Raw genomic sequence first — 10,236 nt, 5'->3', positions numbered from 1 at the left:
AGGGAGGGGGACAGTAGGAAGCGCTTGGTAGGATTCCAAGAGCATATTTAAGGTTCCAAGAGCATATTTAAGGCTTCCAAGAGCAAATTAAGGTGTGGGTGCTCTCTCTCAAAGAAATGGAGAGTCATCATTTTCTGTGGTGATTTAGTTCACCAGGGTCCCATTTGAATTTCAGAGGGGAGCTCTACATGGGCTTCCTGCTGCACTGAGAGAGGGAAGTGAGAAAGGGAGAAACAGGGAAAGGACAAATTCCTAATCAGTTTATTCAATTGTAAAGAGTCTATCCTACCCCTGGAAGGGGACTTTTTTTGAGAACCAGGTTGACCTTGAAGGAGGGTTTGTTTCAGTGGAGTTTCAGCTTTGAATATACAAGATCTCTGGTTCAGTTCACAACTCCCCTTAGAGTAGTGATCCATTGGGATATTAGCTGATACTTTGAGACAGGGAAAACATAGATAATATACTTGTGTTAACTTCCCTTGGGTCTCTTATTTTCCCTTAATAAGAGCTTAAGGGGAAGCAGACTTGGCCCAATGGATGGGGCATCTGCCTATTGCATGGGAGGTCCGTGGTTCAAACCCCGGGCCTCCTTGACCCATGTGGAGCTGGCCCATGTACAGGGCTGATGTGCTCAAGGAGTGTCCTCCATGCAGGGGTATCCCCCATGTAGGGGACCCTCACACACAAGGAGTGTGCCCCATAAAGAGAGCCGCCAGTGTGAAAGAAAGTACAGCCTGCCCAAGAATGGTACTGCACACACAGAGAGCTGACACAACAAGATGACACAACAAAAAGAAACACAGATTTCTGGTGCTGCTGATAAGGATAGAAGCGGTCACAGAAGAACACACAGCAAATGGACACAGGGAGCAGAAAATGGGGGAGGGGGGGAGGTAAGAGAAATAAATAAAAAATAAATCTTAAAAAAAAACAGATATGATGGTGATGGATGGCACCATTCAAGAAATCAAAAACACACTCTCAGCAAATAACAGCAGATTTGAAGAAGCAGAGGAAAGAATTAGTGATGTGGAAGACAGTATATCTGAAATCAAACAGATTATAGAATTGATAGATAAAAAGATTTTAAAAATCCAGCAGGGACTTAGGGATTTGAATGACAACACAAAACACACAAACATATGTATTATAGGCATCCCAGAAGGAGAAGAGAAGGGAAAGGGGACTGAAGGGATGTTGGAGGAAATAATGGCTGAAAACTTCCCAAACTTATTGAAGAAGATGGATGTACATGTCCAGGAAGTGCAGCACACCCCAAACAATATAAATTCCAACAGGTCTACCCCAAGACGTACTTGTCAAATTATCCAGTGCTCAAGACAAAGAGAAAATACTGAAGGCAGCAAGAGAAAAGAGAACCATCACATACAAGGGAAGCTCAATAAGATTAAGTGCTGATTTCTTATCTGAAACCATGGAGGCAAGAAGGCAGTAGTATGACATAGTTAAGGTACTAAAAGAAAAAAATTTCCAGCCAAGAATATTCTATCCAGTAAAGCTGGCATTCAGAAATGATGGAGACTTCAAAATATTCACAAATAAACAGAAACTAAGAGACTATGCCAATAAGAAACCTGCCCTTCAAGAATACTAAAGGGAGTTCTGCAGGAGAGAAAAAAACAGGAGAGACAGAGTTGGAGGAGAGTGTAAAAACAACCAAAAAGACAAACAGAGAAATAAAAACAACATATGACATACAGAAATCCAAAGAAAATATGGCTAATGTAAGTAATTATTTGAGAGTAATAACACTGAACATTAATGGATTAAACTCACCTGTCAAGAGACACAAATTGACAGGATGGATAAGGAAATATGATCCATCTATATGCTGTCTACAAGAAACCCACCTTAGACCCAGGGATTCAAGGAGGTTGAAAGTGAATGGCTGGAAAACAATCTTACAAGCAAACAATAACCAAAAAAAGGGCAGGAGTAGCTATACTAATATCGGACAAAATAGACTGCAAATGCAAAACTATTTAGAAAGACAAAGATGGGCACTACATATTAGTAAAAGGGGTAATCTTTCAAGAAGAAAGAATAATCATAAACATTTATGCACCTAATCAGGGCATCTCAAAATATGTGAGGCAAACACTGGAAAAACTAAGTGGAGGAACAGATACCTCTACAATTATAGTGGTGGACTTTAATATACCATTATCACCATTAGACAGAACATCTCAACAGAGAATTAATAAAGAAACAAAGACTTTGAATAATATATTAGAGAATCTAGACCTAATAGACATATACAGAACACTACACCCAAATAAAGCAGGATATACTTTTTTCCCAAGCACACATGGATCATTCTCTTAGATAGACCACATGCTAGGCCATAGAGAAAGTCTCAATCAATTCAGAAAGATTGAAGTCATGCAAAATAATTTCTCTGACCACAGTGGTATGAATCTAGCAATCTGCAAGGGCCAGAGACCCAGGTTAGGCACCAAGATATGGAAGTTAAGCAACACACTCTTAGACAAACAGCAGGTCAAGGAGGAAATCTCAAGAGAAATCAGTAACTACCTTGAAACTAGTGAAAATGACAACACAACATATCAAAACTTATGGGATGCAGCAAAAGCTGTACTGAGAGGGAAATTCATAGCTATAAATTCATTCATAAGAAAAAGAGCTCAAATTGAAGACCTAACTGCATACTTGGAGGAATTTGTAAAAAAATAAAAAAAATAAAAAAAACTAACCCCAAAGGAAAAAGAAAGAAAGAAATAACAATGATCAGAGCAGAATTAAATGAAATAGAAAATAAGAAAGCACTAGAAAAAATAAACAAAACAAAGAGCTGGTTCTTTGAGAAGATCAATAAAATTGACAAACCCTAAGCTACTAACAAAGAAAAAAGAGAGAAGATACAAATACACAAAATAAGAAATGAGAAAGGGGATATTACTATTGACCCCACAAAAATAAAGACTATCATAACAGGATTCTTTGAAAAACTGTATGACAACAAGAAGGACAATTTAGAGGAAATGGATAAATTCCTAGAAACATATAAGCAGCCTACATTGATGAAAGAAGAAATTGAAGATCTCAACATACCAATCTCAAGTAAAGAGATAGAAACAATCATTAAACACCTCCCAACTAAGAAGAACCCCTGGATAGACGGATTCACATGTGAATTCTACCAAACATTCTGGAAAGAACTAACATCAATCTTGCTTAAACTCTTACAAAAAATCAAAATAGAAAGAGCATTGCCTAACTCATTCTATGATGCCAACATTACCCTAATACCAAAGCCAAAGACAATACAAGAAAGGAAAATTACAGACCTATCTCGCTAATGAATCTAGATGCTAAAATCCTCAACAAAATACTTGCTAATTGAATTCAACAATACATCAAACAAATTATACACCATGACCAAATGGGTTTCATCTCTGGTATGCAAGGATGATTCAACATAAGAAAATCAATCAATGTAATTCACCACATAAACAGGTCAAAAGAAAAAAATCACATGATCATATCTATAGATGCAGAAAAAGCATTTGACAAAATACAACACCCTTTCCTGATAAAAACACTGCAAAAGATAGGAATAGAAGGAAACTTTCTGAACATGATCAAGGTATATATGAAAACCCACAGTTAACACCATTTGCAATGGTGAAATCCTAAAATCCTTCCCTCTAAGATCAGGAACAAGACAAGGATGCCCCCGATCCCTGCTCCTATTTAAAATTGTGTTAGAAGTACTTGTTTGAGCACTGAGGTAAGAAACAGATATAAAAGGCATCCAAATTGGAAAGGAAGAAGTCAGAATTTCACTCTTTGCAGATGACATGATCTTGTACATAGAAAGCCCTGAGAAAGCTACAACAAAGCTTCTAGAACTTGTAAATGAGTTCAGTAAAGTTGCAGGTTATAAGATAGATACACAAAAATCAGTAGCATTTCTGTACACCATTAATGAGCAATCTGAGGAGGAAATCAAGAAAAAAATACCATTTACAATAGTAAATCAAAAAATCAAATACCTAGGAATAAATTTAACTAAAGACATAAATGACTTATACACTGAAAACTACACAACACTTTTAAAGGAAATCAAAGAGGACTTAAATAAATGGGAGAATATTCCCTGTTCACGGATAGGAAGAGTAAATATCATTAAGATGTCTGTCCTACCAAAACTGATCTACAGATTTAATGCAATCCCAATAAAAATCAACACAGCATTTTTTATTCAACTGGAAAAACTAACTACGAAACTGATTTGGAAAGAAAAGAGGCCCCGAATACCCAAAGACATATTGAAAAAGAAAAATGAAATCAGAGGAATCATATTACCTGACTGTAAAACATACTACAAAGCTATAGTGGTCAAAACTGTATGGTATTGGCACAAGGATAGACACACTGACCAATGGAACCAAATTGAGAGTTTGGATATAGATCCTCATATGTACAGTCATCTGATATTTGACAAGGCCACAAAGCCCATTCAACTGGGAGATAATGGCCTCTTCAATAAATGGTGCTTGGAGAACTGGATATTCACATGCAAAAGAATGAGAGAGGATTACCACCTCACACCTTATACAAAAATCAACTCAAGATGGATCAAAGATCTAAATACAAGAATCAAGACCATAAAGACCTTGGAAGACAATGTAGGGAAGCATCTACAGGAACTTGTAATAGGAAATGACTTCATGAACTTCACACCCAAAGCATAAGCAGTGAAAGAAAAAATAGATAAATGGGACCTCCTCAAAATTAAAGCCTTTGCACTTCAAAGAAGTTTTTCAAGGAAGTGAAAAGACAGCCTACCCAATGGGAGAAAATATTTGGTAACAATATATCTGATAGGAGCCTAATATCCAACATATATAAAGAAATACTGTATCTTGAAAACAAAAAGACAAACCACCTATTCAAAAATGGGCAATGAACAGATGCTTCTCCAAAGAAATAAAAATGGCTAAAAAGCACATGAAAAGATGCTCAACATCATTGGTTATTAGGGAAATGCAAATCAAAACTACAATGAGATACCATCTTACACCCATTAGACTGGCGGCTATTAAAAAAAAAAAAACAGAGGACTACAAGGGGGAACCCTCATCCCTTGCTGATGGGAATGTAGAAGGATCCAGCCATTCTGTAGGACAATTTGGCGGTTCCTAAAAAAACTAGCCCTAGATTTGCCATATGACCCAGCAATTCCACTGCTGGGTATATACCCAGAAGAACTAAAAACAAGGACATGAACCAATATATGCACACCAATGTTCATAGCAGCATTAGTCACTATTGCCAAAAGTTGGAATCAACCCAAATGCCCATCGACAGATAAATGGATAAATAAAATATGGTATATATACACACAATGGAATGCTACTCAGCTGTAAGGAGGAATACAATACTAACACACAGGATAACATGGATGAATCCTGAGGACCTTATGTTGAGTGAAGCAAGTCAGGCATTGAAGGACAAATACTACATGACCTCTCTGATATGCAATAAGCAAATCAAGCTGTCTCAGAGAGCTAGAGACTGGATGATGGGCTTGCAGGAAATAGGCAGGGAGAGAAAGGTTGTGAGCTGATGCCTACATGGGCGAAATCCATGATAAAGTGGAGGTAAGTAGTTGTGCAGTGAAGGGATAAGATGGGGGCATAGGGATACTATTGGGTGGGGCTTTGCAGGCTTGAGAGAGGCTAGGGTTGGGAGGATGGATCAGATGGTCCATGGAATTGGGGGCAGTGTTTGGGGTGAGTGGGAGAACATGGGAGATTGTCAAGTACATGGTTGAAACTATAATGTTGTGAAAACTCTTCAGTAAATATAATAAGGAAGGGTTACCTGTTTTGGATGTTTGAGAGGGGGCATCTGTCATAGGGTGCACCTGGGGCAGGTTTCTAGGGAGTATGTGAGTGCTCATCTTGTCATATTGCATTATATCAGTAGGTGGAGACACATACAATGAGCGAGAAAGTGTCGTACCCCCTTCTTGGGATAGACCGATGTTCTCAAAGAGAGGAGAGGGTGTCTCTTGAGAGCATGGGTGGCTCCCAATGGGGGAGGATAGACTAGAGTTTCAAGCCCTCAGCACTGTTGTAAGTATATATGAATCTTGTCCTTCAAGCAGTGAAGCTTGGTTGTCACTGTGGGCCCTGAGGGCTGTTGAAAGGGGACTAGAATGGATGGAAGTGGGGTTAACTGGGGGGCAATGGAAGTGTTCCACAAGTTCGTGCAATGATGGATATAAGCGATGTTAAATTTCACCAAAAATTTATAAAAGTGTATAGTCTAAAATGTAAATCATAATGTAGCCAAAAATTTTTAAAAGTGTACAGTCTAAAATATAAACTATAATGTAAACCATAATGGTACCATTGTTGGTAGCTATGTTTCAATATCTGTATATCAGCTATAGCAAATATAATATCCACACGTAAAAAGATCATTGCTGGGGAAGTGGGAAAAGGGTTTGATGTTGGGTATATGGGAGTCCCCTATATTGTATATGTGATTTTACTGTGATCTAAAACTTTTTAGAAGACAAACCTAAAAAAAAAAAAGGATGTAGACACTGAGCACTGAGGAAGGAATGGAGGAGATTGCCTTGCCGCTGTACATGCAGGGCAACACTTATTACTGTGATGAAAGGGAAAGCATCAAAAACAAAGTTTTATGATATTTTTCATTTTTAATACCCCTTTTTATGTTTTACTTTATTTTAGTTTTTCTAAATCATTATATATTCTATTTCTAATCTTTAAACCTGTCAATACTATTTCATTTTCCTACTAACTGAATTTTGCAATATATTAGGCTTCATTTTTTAGGAAGTTTTGGATCACAGAGGGGTTCAGCTATGGCAGGGGAGGAGCACTGGTGTGGGATGTCATTGATGGGGGATGCATGGGCGGGAGGGAGTTCTCCAGAGTATCCATATAGGGTGTATAGATATGTATGGATGTTCATTGGGTATTGTCATAGCAGATAGAGTTACACATGGCAACTGAGGGAGAGCTGAGTTCCCATCCTGGGGAGTTCTGCAGCATTCCCCAGTGGAAGAGCAACAATCCCCCAAGTGCAAGGACAAAAACCAGTGAAGAAGGATAGTCCAATGATAGGCCCTTAATACTGATGACTATGCTTATGAGCCTGTGTGCTTGAAATTTCAACTAGGCCTAGAACTGCAGGGTGCTTAAGAGTTACCTCCTGAGACCTCCATGTTGCTCAAATGTGGCCACTCTCTAAGCCAAACTCAGCATGTAAATGCATTACCTTCCCCTCTGCATGGGATATGACTCCCGGGGATGAGCCTTCCTGGCACCAAGGGATTACTACCATCACCATCTGGTGATGCAACTAGAAAAAGACCTTGAATTAAAGGAGGAAATGGTAAAGACAAATGAGTTTATATGACTAAGAGACTTCAAAATGAGTCAGGAGGTAATCACAGGGGTCACGCTTACGTACGTCTCAGCAGGATTCCAGAGACAGCCAAAGTAGATACAACCCCAGCTGCTGGTGAACCTGAGGGCTACAGAGACACACAGGTTCTATGCTCATGACAGATGGCTCTAGAGTTCACTGCCTTGCCAGTGGGCACTACTTTGGAATTTGTGCTCCTGATTGTGATGGAGATGGACTCAGATGTAACCTCTCTACACATGCCTCTTCTGTCACTTTTACTGAACCATGATTGGTGCTGGGGTTTGTGTATGCTCAGGAGACTTGAATCTCAGGGTCCATGTGCCAGCTGGGCCCTGAGCCTCAGCAGAGTTGCAACACCTACTCTCTGGTTCATTGGAAGTACCCAGGTCAACTGACGGGAAGGTGAGAATGGTCAACCACCACACCAGGGAACTGAAAGTGTCTACAGCTGCAAGCAGGAGAATTCCATCCATCAGCCATGTGGGATCTAAGCCCCCTCTCAATTTAGAGGTGGAGTGGACATCATCATCCCAGGGTCCACAAGATGGAGGAATCTAATATTGGATTGGAGTGGATTTACTGGTATTCTACTATAGAACTGTTGTGACTTTAGCAATGGAAGACATTGTATCATTGATATGGAGGTGGTGGCCATGGGAGTTTCTGAGGGCAGGGAGAGGGAGGAAGAGGTGTGATATGGGACATTTTTGGGACTTGGAGTTATCCTGAGTGATATTGCAGGGACAGATGCAGGACATTGTTTATCTTGCCATAATCCACTGGATGGACTGGGGGAGAGTGTGAGCTACAATGTAAACTATGGTCCATGTAGTGGGACAGTGCTCCAGGGTGTACTCACCAAATTCAATGAATGTGCCTTACTGATGAAACGGGATGTTGATGTGGGAGGAGGAGGGGAGGAGGGGTGGGGAGTGGGGTATATGGAAACCTCTTATGTTTTTTACAATGTTAATGTTTTGTGTGATCTATTTATATATTTTTAAAAAGACAGCCACGAAAAAAAATAAAATTTAATTTAAAAAAAGGAATACTGGAGCTCTCTTTGCCTAGAGGAACCTGCACCACATCTTGGTGTGTATTTCTGTCATTCTCTCCCATTTCTTAGCAAGCTTGTTCTTTCTCCATTTTCCAAATAAATTCTTTTTACTGGCTTAAAAAAAAAAAAAAGCAATACTGAATTCCTGGAGGGATTGCAGAGATTAATGCCACCATCAAGGACTTGAAGGATGCAGGAGTGGGGATTCCCGCTGCATTCCCATTTAACTCTCCTATTTGGCCTGTGCAGAAAACAGATGGCCTTTGGAGGATGACAGGTGGTGACTCCAATTGCAGCTACTCTTCCAGATGTAGTATTATTGCTTGAGGAATTCAACACCCCCCCCCCCCAATATCTGGTACGCAGCTATTGATCTGGCAAGTGCTTTTTTCTCAATTGCCATTAGTAAGGACCACCAGAAACAGTTTGCTTTCAGCTGGGAAAGCCAGCAATATACCTTCACTGTCCTGCCTCAGCAGCATATCAATTTTCCAGCCCTCTATCATATTGTCTGCATGGACCTTGATGGATCATCTCTCCCTCCCACAAAGCATCACACTGGTTCATTATATTGATGATATCATGCTGATTGGACCTAGTGAGCAAGAAGTAGCAAATTCTGTAGAGGCAAGGCATTTACATGAGAGAGGATGGAAGATAAATTAAAAAAAATACAGTGGCCTTCCACCTTGGTGAAATTTCTAGGTGTCCAGTGGTATGGGGCATGTCGAGATATCCCTTCCAAAGTGAAGGATAAGCTGTTGCATCTGGCCTCTCCTATAACCAAAAAGGAGGCACAACACTTAGTTGGCCTCTTCAGATTTTGGAAACAACACATTTCTCTTTTGGGTGTGCTACTCTGGCCTATTTACCAAGTGACCAGAAAAGCCACTCATTTTGAGAGGGTGCCAGAACAAGAGGAGGCTCTGCGACAGGTCCAGGCTGCTGTGCAAACTGCGCTGCCACTTGGGCCATATGCTCCAGCAGATCCAATGGTGCTGGAAGTGTCAGTGGCAAATACAGATGGCATCTGGAGCCTTTGGCAGGCCCCTGTAGGGGAATCACAATATAGACCCGTAGGATTTTGGAGCAACATCCTGTCATCCTCTACAGACGACCATTCTTTTGAGAAACAGCTTTTGGCCTGCTACTGGGCCTTAGTAGAGACTGAACGTTTAACCATGGGCCACCAAGTTACCTTGAGATCCTAGTTGCCTATCATGAGCTAGGTATTGTCTGACTCACAAAACCATAAATTTGGGTATCCACAGCAGCACTCCATTATAAAGCGGAAGTGGTATACACAAGATAAAGCTCAAGCAGGTCAGGTCAAGGCACAAGTAAGTTACACGAGGAAGTAGCCCAAATGCCCGTGGTCACCATTCCTGCCATGTCACCTTCTCTTTCCCAGCCCGCTGCTATGGCCTCTTAGGGAGTTCCTTACAATCAGTTAACTGAGGAAGAGAAAACCCGGGCCTGGTTTGCAGATGGTTCTGCATGATATTTAGGTACCACCTGAAAGTGAACAACTGCAGTGCTGCAGCCCCTTTCTTCAACAGCTCTGAAGGACAGTGGTGAGGGAAAAATCCTCTCATTGGGTAGAACTTCAAGGAGTGCACCTGGTTGTTCATTTTGCTTGGAAAGAGAAATGGCTGGAGGTGTGTTTGTGCATGATTCAGGAGCTGTTGCCAATGGTTTGGCTGGATGGTCAGAGACTTGGAGGT

At 40.4% G+C, this 10,236-nt stretch overlaps 1 protein-coding gene across 1 annotated transcript in view; it reads left to right on the top strand.

Annotated features, from left to right (window-relative positions):
* Positions 1 to 10,236, top strand: part of RIMS4 (regulating synaptic membrane exocytosis 4) — an 82,959-nt gene that overhangs the window by 53,010 nt on the left and 19,713 nt on the right. The gene's annotated exons all lie outside the window — the stretch shown is intronic.

This window comes from Dasypus novemcinctus, chromosome 24 (assembly GCF_030445035.2).
Source record: "Dasypus novemcinctus isolate mDasNov1 chromosome 24, mDasNov1.1.hap2, whole genome shotgun sequence".
NCBI lineage: Eukaryota > Metazoa > Chordata > Mammalia > Cingulata > Dasypodidae > Dasypus > Dasypus novemcinctus.
This window is presented reverse-complemented; position numbering and strand designations above follow the sequence as displayed.